The sequence below is a fragment of the Protopterus annectens genome, chromosome 6.part0 (genome assembly GCF_019279795.1).
Source record: "Protopterus annectens isolate FY-2018-M chromosome 6.part0, PAN1.0, whole genome shotgun sequence".
Classification (NCBI taxonomy): domain Eukaryota; kingdom Metazoa; phylum Chordata; order Ceratodontiformes; family Protopteridae; genus Protopterus; species Protopterus annectens.
The window spans coordinates 1,460,079,351-1,460,095,469 of record NC_056737.1 but is presented as its reverse complement, the minus strand read 5'-3'; positions in this window follow the sequence as shown (position 1 = coordinate 1,460,095,469).

Sequence of the window (16,119 nt, the reverse complement as noted above, 5' to 3'; positions counted from 1 at the left end):
CTATCTACCCCATTTTATTACCTATAATCTGTTCAAAAAATAGAAACACACACAATGCAGAAAAAGCAATGGATCCTTTCACTTTTTGGCCTCTGTTTGTGCAGAGTTTTGCATCTCTCAGCAATGCCAAGTGACAGCAATGGCACAATGCTGCAGTTATCTCCTGACAATCTCACTTAACCCTACTACCCTATGCCAAAATACACAAATATATGTACTATAAAGAATTAATGTCATTCCTTTAGCATTTTTTATTTAAAAGTATTGTATACACCTGTTTTTGAACCCAGTATCATCTGGGCTCAACAAGAAATATGTCAATCTATTTACACCTGCTGCCACAGAGTCAGTTAAGCAGTAAATGTGTTTTATAGACTCATTTATAACTCTCAGACTTAAAAATGTGACTCACATTTGCACACAGCTTAACTACCTGCAAAACTGGAAAGTATTGAAAAGTGTATCTTGCATGCACACTTTGCCAACCTTCATGCAAACCTGCTGCTCACCGTGCTATGGAAAAGTAAATATTATTATGTATTACTGCTGTTTACTGTCCATTTCCTGTTTATGACATGAAATTAATTGAAGCATAACAAACTGAAGGCCCTGTCTTACAATATCTCATATATGTACAATACAGCCATGTTTTACATCCCACAAGCACTGCAACCCTTGTGTCTCAGTTCTTTTTTCATACATATATCACCTACACTACAGAAATTAATATCAGATGTTGTGTGAAATGCAGTACACATCAATCGATTAACATGCAGACCAAGAACTATTGACCCATAAACCTAGAAAGCCTTATCTGCAAGACTAGGGAAGGAATCAGCATGGACCTTTTTTACAGGGACATAGATGGCCTTCAACACACTTGACCTGAACCATTTTGGTTTTGTCAAGGGTAGATCTTGCTTATTATACCTAGTGGACTTCTTTGATACTGACCCCAAAGACCTGGATGAGGGATAACAGGACATTCTGCCTGTGTTTAGTTATCCAAGGCCTTTGACACTATCCGCCATTCAAGTACCACAGAGAAAATCTTCCATATGGGGATTAACCCATACATTACTAGATAGATAGATAGCTGACTGGCTCAGTGATAGAAAAAACACTGTCAAATTTGCGGCCTGCACCTCCACCACTAGACCACTTACTCATGGAATACCACAAGGATCAGTGCTGGACCATTAACTGTTTAGAAATTATTTCTCTGAAGTTCAAGTAAAGGTAGTTATCCTGAGGCTTACCATGTTTACAGATGACTATCAACTGGATGCAGTCATATGGAGTCACCCAAATATGTTAAAATATTACAAAAGGGGGACGCCACAGAAGACTGATTGGTGTCAAACTCACTGACTGAACCTTAAAGCAAAAAATGCCTCATTGTCCCATTTGGCAATGAAGTACCCATGCTAATTATGATATACATAGCACCCCTCTAAGCTCAAACACAGTGTTGCAAGACTTGGGAACACATGTTGATAGCAATCTACACTTCAATCACTATGTGCCCATGGTAGTGAGAGACACATTCTACATTGACCACCTCATAAATAAGGCCATCACATCCAAGACCAAGGAGGTCATAGCTCTGCTGTACTCTACCCTTATCAGAATACTGATTGAGTACAATTCTTCCTTCTGTCTTTACATCACCAGACACCTGCAGCAACTGCAGAAAACACAGAGGGTTTGTGACCAGAAGAATGCAGGGCCTCCAAAGGATAACTTACATGGAAAGACTGAAAGACCTGTAACTGTACTCAGTATCATGCAGGCTGATGAGAGGTGATCTATGTCTGTCCTACAGAGCAGTCTTACACCCTGCCCTACTGGAAATACTGGACATCTGCAAATCAAATGGGGCAAGAATAACTTGCTACAGGGATCTCAAACTAGCCTGTGGCATAAATCGAACATGCTAGGGAGACAGATATATCTTCCAGCGATTGCCACTCCTCTGTAATAGACTAAAAACTGCATGTGAAGCAGTGCTGCTCAATGACTCTATTCAACAGCAACCATGACAACTGGATAGGTGATTGTAAATTTACACCTGGGGTGCCACCTCTGTCCCTCATGGACAGGGTCATTTGGTGCTCATCACAAAATCACTCTACTAACAATAACCATATAACTGTGCTCAGTAAGGGTACTTGTGTTTTTACACAGCAAGGCTAGTAAACACCCTATGGCTATTAGGCTAGTAACCTCCTATGAATATATGAAGCTATGAGCCTATGCAGACCTCCCAACCTCTTCTCTCTAACATGCCATGCTGATGTCAACCACTGTAAGTTGACCTGCAGTGTTGTAAAAGTCAGACTTGTGCCATGGTGCTTGTGTGAAGTACTGATTTCTGCAGTCTGTGAACTTAGATAGGTATGGGTTTTGTTCTCACTGCAGTCAACTGTGTGTGTATTTAGCCAGAACAGCATAATTATGTATCCTACAGTTACCAATCCAATCTCATAGATTGACAATATTTTGATTCTCGGACATGCCTACGCATCCATTTCATGCAAGCCTCTGAACATCTTCTCTCCAGCATGCTCTACTGATGTCATCCACTATAAGATGGCCTGCAGTCTTATAAAAGTCAGACTTGTGCTATGGTGCTTTCATAAAGCACAGAGTTCTGTAGTCTGTGTACTTAGATAGATAGGGGTACTGTTCTCAGTGCAGTCAACTGTGTGTGTGTGTGTGTGTGTGTGCTTGAGCAGAAGTGTGTAGCCTACTGTTACCACTCCAATCCCATAGATTGACAGCATTTTGATTCTTGCACATGCTTACACGTCCATTTCATGCAGGCCTCCCAACATCTTCTTTCCAACATGCTTTGCTGATGTCATTCACTATATGTTGATCTGTAGTCTTGCAAAAGTCAGACTTGTGCCATGGTGCTTGCATAAAGCACTGAGTTCTGTCATCTGTGTACTTAGGTAGGGGTTCTATTCTTACTGCAGTCAACTTGAGTGTGTGTGTGTGTGTGTGTGTGTGTGTGTGTGTGTGTGTGTGTGTGTGTGTGTGTGTGTGTGTGTGTGTGTGTGTGTGTGTGTGTGTGTATGTGTGTGTGTGCGCACTTGCTTGACATTACAGTGAGCCTTTTACACCAACACGTAGGACACTTTTATTGCCATACTCTCCTCACCAGACACCACTCATGTCATCAGCTATAAAGTGTTTTCTGAGACACTCTAAGTGAGACTTGTGCTGCTACACTTACCTTAAATACAAAGTTCTATAGTCTGTGTACTGAGATATGTAGAGGTTCTATTCTCACTGTAGTCTAGGATACTGTTATTGTCATATTCTTCTCACTAGACACTGATGATGTCATCAGCTATATCTGATTTGTGGATATGCACTATTCCCACTAGGACAGGGTCAGAGACTGTCCTGGAAGCCAGGAAGAAGTTACCTTATACTATACAATGCAAATTACAGTGGCATGAATTTCAGTCTATCCACATACATCATAACATGGTTTGTATGCAAACCATGCATTCTTGGTGAGTAACCCATGTGGTCTCTCCAGGTGCTGCATGTGTCTGGTGAGCTACATTCAAAAGAGATCATTACATTCTATATTAATATTCTCATGAGGTTTGAGTACAGTGCTGTAATATAATCCTGAGATCGGAATTGATTGCATGACCTATGATGTGCACAACATAGGCTTTCAATATTAGTGTGGACACTTGGCGGTCAAAGTTCAGAGTGCTATGTATATGATTTCCCAGTGCTTGCATTACTGAGTTTCAGCATAGCTGGACTGTTGTCAATGCTGTAATTAGCAAGGAATTCCACTTTGCAGAAGGCCAAAATAGACACATTTTTGCATTTATTTGTAGAGCGTGTGGCTTTGTTACCAATCATTTGTCTGTGTTAGCCCCTCCTATAGTATGTTATCATCATAGTTGGACACAATGATTGCAACCAGTATTCAGGAATCAGCAAACACGGTAATCCAAAGGCCATATACTTTAGCCTGAACTGTCAAGAAATAGATTCCACATAGTAAAGGGCCAAGCACAGATCCCTAGGGTACACCAATGGGGACAGGTCTACTGGTAGAGGTTGATTCACCAACTTTCACTGTATGTGTTCAGTCAGTGAACCATTTGATTACCCACCTAGTGACATGAGGTTTAATCCTCAGTTGGGAGAGTTTCTCAATGATTCCTGCATGGGTGATTATGTTCAAACCCTAGGCCAGTTGAGGATAGCCAGTATGCACTGTCTTACCCTTATCCAGGCCTATCACACAGAGTCAATGGTCTGTGGAAACATCACAGATCACCTATCATGTGCCTCATCACATGCACCTTTCTGACACAGTTGAATACACACCTCAATGCACCCTCCATACAAACTATGTTGCTGTAGAATGGTCTTTTTAACATGCATCCATGTCATTTAGGGGTGGGGGCTACACCCAATGCATGCATGCATGTATAGACACAGCCTGACTCTCCTCATCTGTGAGGCAAGCCAACATGTAATCATGAGTAATAATGGACCTTTTTGAAATAGACACTATTGATATCCCTGCTGTGTACAACAGACCTGTGTGAGTTGTTAATGCTACATCATGTCTGTTAGATCTGTTAGATGCCCTCGAAGAGGACATTGAGGGCATGCATAATGACTACACTATCAGCCTTTTGAACTTGAGAAGCCTAAGGCATTTGACACAAATCCACACTAAGGTATTCACTCAGTACTGTCAGATGTGGCCATTGCACCTATATCACCAAGTGAGTAAACCAGTTTATCACATACATGGCATCTAAATATGTTGACATGTGTGAAGTGACCTATATCTCAGGTCTAGCCATCAGGTCCATACATCAGGTTGTCTGCTAGGCCCTTTCCTGTCCATTATTTAAGTGAGGGACATCACAGATGACATACACATCATGTATCCAAAAAGCTGTCTGAAGGACTAGAGATTGCGGGTACTCCAGCTGTGATATTAGTATGATATAGAGAGAATCAACACACACCAAAAATTCCTGTCACAGCCATGACAACACCTGCAATGACAAGAAAACATGGTGGGACTTGTTACATCTGGAACACAAACACACCTCAAGTAAAATTTAGACATCACACCCTATAATCAGACCATTAGGTATGTGACCTGTGTCCTGGGGTAGATGGTAAGTGGATCATCCACTAGCATGTGGTGACAGTTCTGATAACTCCCTTATACTCCCTTATATGTAACACAACTGCTGAGTATGTGAAGAACATCCACATCAGAAGCCATAATACCACCATAATACCACCATAGTTCACAGCCTTCATTATGCCTGTAACTGAGTACACTGCACCCTTTTTCATATACCTCCCTACACATCTTCCACTGATGTGTAACTGAAGTGTACCAGCTTTGTCACAGTGTGCTTTCACACATCTTATTGGCCATACCTAGATATTCTTTTTGTGTCATAAATGTTACCGTCTGATGGTGCAGAACCCCCATCAAGCTGTTACACCACATGCATGTGTACTACCTGTTCTAGTGACACACACAGTACATACATAGGTGTTTGACAACATTAATGGCATGGGTAACATTTGTGACTATGTGGATTGTGCCATATATTCAGTATATATGCCATGCACATCAGTCAGCTAGCCTGTATTGATCATAATGTCACATACAGGTATAGCCGTGCCCTTCCTTACAGAGCCAGGACAGTGTGAGTGATTACCCTCATAACGTGTGAATGTATCATAATAGTTCTACAGGAGATTTTGTGCGGAACCATCTCTGATCACTCTAAATCACATATGTTATGTCAGAATTATGGATTTACTGGTGGCATTATTCTGATATTGTCTGTGATTGTGCTTGCTTCTTTTAATGTTGTCCATGAGCGTTTACCTGTGTTCCACTTGCTGGAGACCTCTGCTGTGATTACACTCATAATCAGGCAAATCAGTTTGCACAGCTAACCAATATGCACCCTACCCCAATTGTATGTAACATCCCTGACAGATGACCTCTGCTTTATTCATGTAAGGATGCTTATCTCACACAGACATCCTCCCCATTGTTATCAGCTATCTAATAAGCCCTGGTGATCATTGTGGCACTCTGTGCAAAACCATGGACCTTCAGTGCTCTGATTTAAACAGGATTGTTAGCCTTGTTTGCTTACATGGTTTCCTGGCTGGCAGCACTGTTGTCAGCCATGAAACCTTGCTTAATTACATGTAAACATGCTGCACGGTATGAATATGCAATGAGAGCTGCTTCTCACTGCATATCACCATGCACATGTCTGTGTAGTCTTCACATGAAGCTTACACAGAGTTTATTGAATTCCAGGGTATGTTTTATGTTAGTTTTCTCTTTTAGCTACATGATAAAAGTTCAAATAGAAATATTTCAAAACAACAATGTTGCATTTTTATTTAAAAAAAAAATACTAATCACTGCACAGCAAAGATTCATGAGAAAATGTTGGAAAAATAACAGAACAACATAAATCATAAAAACAGAGGCACCTTATGCAAAATTCTGATTATCCTTATGTAGGTAACCAAAGCTATTTTAACTAGATGACTAATACGGCTGTTCAGATCTCCTTATAACTTGTTCTCTTGTATGTGTCTTATAAACTGAATAACTATGTACATCTGCCAAACTGTAATATGTTAACTAATAAGTTTCAAAGGTTAAACAAGCTAGAGTCTGTGAGTTAGTGTACTAGATCTTTTTAATGTAAGTTATAAATACATTAGTAGATTTTGAAAAAAATCGTGAATCAATGATGGTGGATTATACTAAGGCAGAGCTATATATCCAAAATGCAAGCATATAAGTAGATAATTGGTGTCCACACATTTAACTGCTGAGATTCATATCTGTCCTTTGTAATAGCCATCATTTGTTTTGAAGGTCACGGTTGGTATATGGGTGCAAAAGGTTTGGCAGAAATCCTAAGTATGTGTTAAGTCCTGAACCTTTTTGCATTCAGTTCGTGTTGAGTTTTTTACTTGGATGTAGTGCATAGTCTGCTGATTACTAATAAGCTGAAATTCATAGCAGCTTTGACTGTGACATGTTGCAAAGAAAGATATGCATCATAAAAATAACTGAAGAGACATTCAATATGTCATTCCCCAGTATCTGTCAAGCCATGACAGACAAATTCTGTAGACTACTTTGGTTGACCAAAATTTCCATATAGTATCTAGTGCTGGACATTTGCAAGTTGTAGAATCAGGAACAGAACAGCAGTGATGGTTTATGATTTTAGCCGAGGCCCAATATTCTTCTTGATTGAATACATTCTGATGTTCCCATAACAAGGGTGATTTCTTTAAAAGTCTTAGGTCACTAGTTTCATAGAATACTGCAGAAGGATAAAATGAATAATCACAGCTTCTCAGAAAATAAATGATATGTCCTGATGAGTGTATAAAACATAGATTACAGTAAATGCCAACTGTTAGTTTGATGGGCTTGCAACCTATTAGCTTATGCCAAATCAAGCAAACTCATTGACCAATGTAAAGTGTTAGGGGAGACTCAAAGATTGTTTAGAATAGTTGCAGATATTTTCATCATTCTGGAGAGTTCAAATTAAATTCGTTATTGGTATAAGAAAAGGGTGACAGTGTTCTTGGCTTTCTGCTCCACATCCTTCAGCTTGCATATGAATTTTGCATTCTTTTGTTGGACCAGTGCACTCTTTGCTTAGTAATATGGATTTTGGAATGATACCAAACCAGGTTTGGACCCTGCAGCACAAATTTCAAAGTTGCGTGTTGCTAAAATTTCTTAAATGTCAGTTGAGATTATAGTAATGTATACCATTATGGAAGAAGACTGTGAAACATAGAGTGTTCTATCATATGTCTGCCCATATTCTATCGTACAAGTTTCCACATATTTTACTCTGTCTGTGGTTATTCACCCTTAGAATTTCCTGACATATATTGTTTTTACCTGAAGAAGTTTTAGAGTCTTAAAGAATTGTTAGGTTGGCTCCATTTTCTATTTCTGCTCTCAAGCATTAGGTTGGGAGTATGATTATTAATAAAAGGAGGCAAGACTTTATTTGTATCATGTTACTTAGTGAGAACTGCTAAGTTATTGTTGAAGCTGAAGGCACTAGGTTTATTCAATCTGTGTTATAGGAATATATCCAATGTACAGCTTTGGTTCTAGTACTGCATTGCTACTGTCTGTAAATATCTAGTGAATTTATTTTTAGCACGTTTATCAGTGTGACCTTTAGTCTTTTGCAGCCACTAACTGCTAAATGATGTATTACATATGTGTGGTTTGCATTTTTCAAAGGCTTGAGATACCACTTGTTTTAACACTCTCAGTTTTGTGCCTTATATTATGACTAACTTCACATTATCTACAGCACAAATGTGCTTAAGGTCACACTTAAAGCTATCCCACCAAGTAAAGACAGTGATGCTGTTCATGAGGTTTAAATTAATATGTTGGGATACTGTACATATAATGAAGGCTTAGTCTTCTCTTTCAGCATTATTAATGGGTTATGTTTACACAAATATCTGTGGGTAGCTATTGTATCTTCTATTATACTGGTCAAGATACTATTGTTATCTGCCATTGTGTATTGTAAGGATACTAATTCTGTGACATCATCTTTTCAACACTATGATATTAGGATAAACTATAATCTGCTGTGTATTAAAGAAACAGTGTCAATAAATGTAAAACCAGGATCCTCTGGAAAATTGTCTTCATACAATGCTTAAGTCTAATTGGTAAAACTTTGTTGTGAAACCCATGTCTGAGAAAGAATTCGGCACCCTTATATACAAGAGAATTGTTATGTCTATCAACAAGCAACTAAAACTCTTTAAAAAGAGGGAAGGGTCTAGATTAGGCCATAAAATAAGTAGCATTGATAGTACCAAGAGGGAATCTGACTTTAACTAATATCTTTCTGCCTTCTTTATTATGGAAGTGGCCCCTTCTGAGTGACAATACTTTTTAGAATTATTTATTGCCACATGGAAAGTAAGTACCTCAAATGCCAAGCTATCTTAATTTCCTGTATATCTGCAATATCTTCCTTAGATGTCTGTATAATTTATTTTTTTTTTGTATGATATACTGGCTAGTGGGTTTAGACCTCTGATAGTAATTAATAAAGACATATTATATGACTGGCCATTGACAGTCCAAAACAAGCATGCTGATTGATCAGCCCAACCAGCGTGCCCAATGTAAATCGAGCATATACCAATGGAAAAAAATCCCAGTCACTGGACTTTCTTCTATTAATATAAACTGTACTTTTTTATTTAAAAAAAACAACTTTCAAAAACCAGAGACTTTAAAAGAATGAGACAGACAGGACAGAAAAAGACAAGGATAATCAGGTATGTCATGCAAAACTAGAAAAATGTACCAGATTATACTTATATTTTCTCTCTCCCAACTCCCCATAAGTTGAAAGTCTCCTGATTTCATTTTTATTAATTAAAAACAAAAATAAAAGCAAATAAGATATTCCTTTCTCTGTTACGTCCTTTGCACAGCACTGATGTACTGTGTAAGTGTGGGAACGAAAGTCCCATACGCATGCGCAGTACATCAAGAAAGCCCAAAGATACTGAGGTAAAATGCAGAAGAACAATGCAGTGCCATTATGCAAGGACATTATTTAAGAAAAGTAAGTGACTTTTTTCTTAAATAATGTCATTGTATAAAAGTAATAACCCATGGCTAGGTGTGGGTAATGCTGATTTACCAACAGTTGGCTTTGTTTGGTCACTCGGGCTTCACCCTTGTGACCAAACCAAACCAGCCATGGATAAATCCAAAATTATCCACACTCATCCATGGGTTATTGCTGTATTATATCACATATTAAAAGATTTACATAGTGAATTAAAATGTATCTGTCTAAATAAGACAACATTGGTAGAAGTTGTACTTAAGGTATAAAGCATACTCTTACTCAGAGACAATTATAATAAAGATCCGTGTTTAACTTTGCTAAATGTGGCTTTGTGCAGCTTCTTGGGAACCTTGAGATTTACTTTATAAATGAATGAGACTTGCAGGCTATACTATGTGAGGCTGATTTTCTGTAAACCATCTGTACACTGAGTCAGCTCACTTAAAGCACTTATAAGCTTTAGACTAATCTGACTAATCCTAACTGCAGTGGTAATATATTTAAAACATTATTGTAGATATGATACATATAAGAGGTAACAGTATGATTTACCAGACTGTAAATAAAATTGCTATGAAACTCAAGACTAAGTGATCACAAATACATTATCAACTACTACTGCTATAATCCACAAAAAACTGCAATATCTGAACTATCCAGGTCTTCTTTAAACATACCTGTCCTAACTTATTTTTGTCTTTGCCTTTGCCTGTTTTTCAAGTCATCCAGTTTGAAGTGATCTTGTTTTATATAAACACATATAAACTTTTGCTTCTCCTTTGTGTCTCAGCTAAACACCTTCTTGGGGACTAAAATGGTAAAACCATGCACTTCAAACCACTTATATAGCCTGTAATGTTCACATTAATACATTAATTGCACAAAATGTAAAGACAAATTCTCATCTGTATTCATAAATAAGTAAATGTCTTTATATACTTAAATATCTGGCCACCTATTAACAAAAAAAAAAAGAAAACACATAATACATGAATAAACTAGCTTATATAAAATATAAAAATTCTAAACTAAACTAAATAAATAAAATCAGATTAAAATTTGCCATGGGATTTATTATTCACACAGTGTGGACATAAAGTTCTTAATTTAAGAATCAATATAGCCTCCAAATTGTTAAGAACATTTAAACACCCTCACCTTAAAGGAGAGTGACACCAGCCAAAACAGTAAAAAAAAAAATCTTGTATATCGCCATTATGATATTGTATTGTATAATCATCTACAGGATCAGATATATTATTTTATCAAACAATTGTAAAGTGTCCTTGTAAATGTAATTTCACTTTCCCTTTTGTGTGGCCTATATACCACTTAGCTAGACTTCAAGAACATTTAATAGGATAAACAACTTTATTAGATATATACACATAAAACATTGTGTCAGTCTAGTTCTCTTACCATTAATGACAAAATTAGCCCCATGTATAACAAACCTACAAATAATGCATCTATTTATTTTATTTTATTTTTATTTTACATTTGTTGACCGGGCTAGTCATACTGGATACATATCCATTTTCAGTAGAGGCCAGGGGAGAAAAGCTCCAAGACACATACAAAATACAATATAGAAGGAAATAACAGTAAAGATACATAGAAAATACAATATAGAAAGTAGTAGTTCGAACAAATAAATTTTAGTTAGAACAAAAAAAATTTTTTTTTTCAAAAAATAGCAAATAGTTAAACATTGTTAGAGAAAATACTAACTACCATACTCCAATTGTGCATAGCAAGAACAGTAAACAGCAAGGATAATATTTATGAGAGGATGTTATATACATATATTTATGAAATTCATTAGCAGTTTCATGGTAAAAAGAATCTATAAGGGTAAAACTATGATGATGTACGGTAGTTATTGGTGAGAAGTAAGAAAGTTAGTCAGGATTAGTGCAGGAACATAATCAGTGTGTATTGAGGGGTTCATGTCAGTACACCGACAAGTTGGGATATCAACATTCACTCCACCGACACATGAAATAATCGAAACCGCAAACACGGACATTTAACAGGTAAGAGTTTTAATTTCGCTAATCATGCCTACCATGTTTTAGTAAGTGTGGCAGTGTTATGCATGTGTGGTAGGCATGATTAGCGAAATGTAAACCTCTTACCTGTTAAATGTCCGTGTTTGCGGTTTCGATTATTTCATGTGTCGGTGGAGTGAATGTCGATATCCCGACTTGTCGGTGTACTGACATGAACCCGTATTGAGGTATAGTTTGAGTTTCTTTTTAAAAAGTGTAAGAAAAGACAGAGTTGTGAGTTCAGTGGGTAGTAAATTCCATAGCTTTCTAACAGTATTAGAGAACAGGGAGTCACCTGCTGAGTTGTTGGATCTGCAAGTGCTAAACAGTAGTTTAATGAGCGTAAATTTTTTGGATTATTGTAGGGGGTAAAGAGGCTTGAGAGTATTGGAGTATTGGTGGGTTGATACAGGATCTTGTGGGCTATAGCAAGCTGTAGAAATTGGAGATGGTGTAGAAACTCTAGCCAATCAAGTTGTTTTAGATTAAGGCAGTGATGAGTTCTGAAAGGAGAGTCAGTAGCAAATCTGGCAATATTGTTATAGGATACAGCCAGTTTGTTGAGTTTGTTTTTAGAAAGATTCATATAAATGGGTGAAGCATAGAGTAGAGTAGAGATTAGGTGAGTTCTGTCTATAGCAGTCCTGGCTACTGGTGTAAGAAAGGGTTTGATTCTATAGAGGGATCCCAGTTTCTTGTTGACCGTTTTTATTGTCCTGTTAATATAACTATCACAGTTGAGGTTATTGTCTATTGTTATTCCTAGGAGTTTGGTAGTAAGGTCAGGAGAAATAAGAGTACCATTGTTAGATGTAAGTGTAAAATGTAAGGGGGTGGACTTACGGGTTGGTGGAAAGAGTAGTAGTTTAGTTTTTTTTGGGTTTAGGAGGAGGCAACAGTTTGTGAACCATTCTTCAACAGTATTAAATGCTTTCTGGGTAAGGGTCTGTAGTTCAGTTTGAGAAGTGGCTAAGCAGATAATAGTAGAGTCATCTGCATATTGATTGCAAGTAGTATGAGGAATTGCTGACTGAAGGTCATTAATAAAAATGGAAAATAGGAGAGGACCTAATATGGAGCCCTGAGGGACACCAAGGGAGATGGGAAGGAGATTAGAAAGATTGTTGTGCCAGAGTACAGCCTGCTATCTGTTTTCTAGGTAAGATTTGAACCAATTTATGGCTAAGGGATGAAGTGATAGAGATTTCATTATATGTAAAATGAGTTGGTGATTAACCATGTCAAAAGCTTTGGATAAATCAATGAATACTGCAGAGGAAGGAAAGATTTTGTTACGGTTATTGTTAATACAATCTGTGAATGATAGCAGGGCAGTGGTGGTACTGTGATAAGGTCTGAAGCCATGTTGACAGTTGTCAAGTAAGTTGTTTTGGAGAAGGTGGTTAACAAGTTGCTTATGGATACACTTTTCCATAATTTTTGCCAGAGGGGATAGCAGAGCTATAGGACGAAAGTTAGAGAAGTCATAAGAATTTCCACCTTTGTGTAGTGGAATAATGTAAGAAATTTTCTAGATGGATGGGATATTTCCTTCACTTATGGTTCTATTGATCAGAATGGATATGGGGTAGGCAATGGCTTTAGCTCCTTTTTGAAGGTATTCTGCTGGGAGTTGGTCAGCTAAAGGGGTGGTAGGTTTTAGTTTTTGGAGAAGGGAGCATATACTGGAAGTAGACACTTATTGTAACTGAAATGATGGGGGAGGGTTTGAAGACGAAGTAGGCAGATTTGTGGTATCTGGAGATAGGTGGCTAGCAAGAGTTTGGATGGCATTGGTAAAGAAAGAATTAAAGGCATTGGCAGTGTGAATGGGATTCTCGGGGTTAGAGCCTAGTGGGTTGGGAGTGATAGATTGTCCTGGGTAAAGAAGTTTGTTAATGGTGTTCCAGAACTTTTGAGGTTTCTTTTGATAGGTCTGTTGTACTTGGAGGTAAAAGTTATTTTTGTCTAACACAATGGCTTTTTTAGTGTAATTTCTAAGTTTCCTAAAGGTTTGGTGATCTATTGGATTTTTAGTAGTATGCCATTTTGTCCAGGATTTGTTTCTCAGAAGGATTTTTTGCCTAGTAGCATTAGAGAGCCAGAGGGCTGGTTTAGCTTTACATCTAACAGAGCGTGCTGGGGCATGGTGGTTCAGGATGGCTAAGAATGTGGTATTGAAATAGGCTACTGCTTCATCAAGTGGGAGAGATTTTAATGGTGACCAATTACATTGATTAAGTTCTGTCTGGAAGAGTTGAAAGTTAAATTGCTTTTTGTTGCGTACTGTTCCGACAGTGTTAGGTTGAGGTAGGTTAGTTTTATATCTGATAATATAGGTCAGGGAGTGGTCACTTAGGTCATCTGGGAGAGTTCCTACTTTGTAAGTTTGATGAGGATTATTACTAAGTATCCAGTCCAAGGTACTTTCTTTGTTGTTGGGTTTATTAGTTCTGGTAGGGGAGTTAATAGTTTGTGAGAAGCTTTATAAGTTAATATGGGTGGTGGGGTGTGTATTACTACAGGACTGCCAGTCGATATTAAAGTCTCCTAGGATTATGTTTTCTTGTGGGAGATTAATAGAAAGCCAATTTAGGATATTTTCAAGGGTACTGATGTTGTTTCCTGGAGGCAGGTATAAACAAATAACATTTATAGCTTTGCAAGTGTTGACCTGAAATTTAGAGATAAGTATTTCAGCTCTATTGTCTAAAGGTGGATTAAGGTCTACAGTGTTAACTTTTAATTCTGCTTTATACAGGATTGCGACCCCTCCTCCCTTTTTGATGATGCGGTCTTTTCTAATGATATTATAACCAGGTGGGGTTACTTCATTGTCTTTAACAGTAGGTTTTAGTCAAGTTTCAGATAAGCATAGGATATCAAATTGATGGACGTCTAGGAGGGTGTGTAGGTGAGGAATTTTATTGTTAATGCTGCATATATTGAGATGTGCTATGAGGAGAGAGTTAGAAGGCTTGGAGGGGGCTATGGAGCTAATAGTGTTTGGATTCCATTTTTCAGTGGTGGAGGTATGGTTTGGGACAGGGTTAGGATGCATGTCCCCATCTAGTAGGGGGTGAAGGTATATAATGTGTTTAGGGTAAAGGGGTTTACTAAAATAGTCAGGTAGTGTTTTAATATTTTGATTGGTATATTGAATGGGTGCTAGTCTATGATATTTGGGAAGTAGGTAGCTGGGTTTGGATATGATATTTAGGAAGTTTAGAGAGGTGGCTAGGGGTGGTGTAGAAGTGTGTTTGGAGGGGAAGGGAAGGGTGGGGTATAGAGGTTGTTCATAAGAGGTTAGGAGACAGGCAGTTGCTGTAAGAGAAGGAAAGAGTGAGAGCAAGAGAAGTAATTGAGATAGGTGTGGGGTGGGAGATATGGACGTAGTGGGATTGATAAGTGGGAGGAGAATGATAGGTGGGGTTATTAGGGAGGCACATAAATGAGTATGTTGGTGGTATTAACCTACCAGAAGAAAACAACACCAAAAACATTCATATTCCTATTAATTTAAAATGCAAAGTCTCTCCTAAAGTCAAAACCATGTCTATTTGAAAAAAAAAAAGCAACAGGTCTCTTTGGAAGACATTGCCTGAATGTGGTGTCTGACATAAAATATACCAATTGCACATAGTTACCTCCTTAAAAATATTAGAAAGTAGTGAATGTAGTAACACAATATGATTTCTCTAAACATTCATTGCATATTTGATAATCCAGTGAATAAGGAGAAAGATTAGAATACCCAAAATGAAATAAATTACTACCTCTAAAAACTTTACGTTCATGTTTGTCAAGCAGATCATCAGAATATACTTTTTCAAATAATAGTAATTTAATGTCAGCAATTAATTCAGGAAGAGTTTTATTATCGTCTTATTGTGTTCTTTTGCCCCTAAACCTCAGTTTGAAGTCTTTAAATGCAATTAGGTTGAAGAGGCATTTGGGATTCAAAAAATGCAGTTTTTGCAATCTAGACTTCTACATCACAAACGGAGCAGTCTATTAAATATAAGCATTTTTTTTGTCCTGCACTCCTAGTTTTGCTCTTTCAGCATTTAGACTTATATGCAGCTGCTTTGTTCTGCCATGATAGACTTTTTGGTTATTTGTTTATTTGTTTATTTATTTGCAGCTTGTTAACTGGGTAGGTGAGCTAGTCCACAGACCATTATCAGTCACTACTCAGGTACTATAGTACAAAGTAATAGACAATATTGCTTCAAATAGTAAGACATAGTGAATTAAATGCCTACCCTACTAAGTGTCATTAAAATAATAAATAATGAAATAGTGTATTAACACAATGGAAAAGCATTTAATATTCCAAAGTAATAATCAACGAGTAATAA